We start from the raw sequence: 969 nt of genomic DNA on the forward strand, positions 1-969 counted from the left end.
AACCTGGTCTAGTGGAAGCTGCACCTGCCCATGGCAGGGGGTTGGAATTGGATGATCTTTAAGGTCCCAAACCATTTTGTGATTCTATGATACAAAATGGATAATTACTCTTAATGAAATTTGGTTTGAGGTGTTTTGGTTTTTTTTAGAGCATCTTACAAGTTTTAACTGCTATAAACCCTTTGTTAGCATCCTTTGAAAGACAGTATTTCAACATACGATTTCCAACCAAAAATTCTTTGGCTGGAAGTGTTCTATGCTAAACTGTCTGGTTGAAGTAGTTTTGCAGGATGTTGGCAAATACTATATAGTGATTCACAGGTTCTTATGTGATTCTAAAAATAAAGGTTTTGTGCTATTTTCCTGCTTCAGAAAGAAAAGAAGAGACAAAAAAGACTGTTTCCATAGGTACCTGATGGTACAGACTTCTGAAGGTGAAGTGGATAGGGCGTACTTAATTCTCTGTTTGTATTTTGTATATGTCATTAATATCGGAGCTTTTAGGAATGAGCTTATTTTAAATCTCTTCAAGCTGTGTAGGTTGTGTCTAAATTATGTCACCAGCTAGCTTTACTCTCACTGTGGGCTTTCTTTCCAGGCTGCAACACCCATGGAAGAGAGACTTCTTAAAGGAAATACCAAACTGTCAAACTGAGAGTCTGAGCCTGAGAAATTACCCAAGTAATTGTATTCAACACAAGAGATTAATCGTAGAATAGTTTGGGTTGGAAGGGTCCTTAAAGATCATTGATTTCCAACCCCCTGCCATGGGTATGGACACCTTCCATTAGACCAGGTTGCCCAAGGCTCGATCCAACCTGGCCTTGAACACTGCCAGGGATGGGGCAGCCACAGCTTCTCTGGGCAACCTGTGCCAGCGCCTAGCCACCCTCACAGCGGAAAAACTTCTTTCTAATATCTAATCTAAATCCCCCCTCTGTCAGTTTAAAGCCATTGCTTCTTATCCTT

This window comes from Nestor notabilis, unplaced genomic scaffold (assembly GCF_000696875.1).
Source record: "Nestor notabilis isolate BGI_N333 unplaced genomic scaffold, ASM69687v1 scaffold4076, whole genome shotgun sequence".
In the NCBI taxonomy this organism is placed as follows: domain Eukaryota; kingdom Metazoa; phylum Chordata; class Aves; order Psittaciformes; family Psittacidae; genus Nestor; species Nestor notabilis.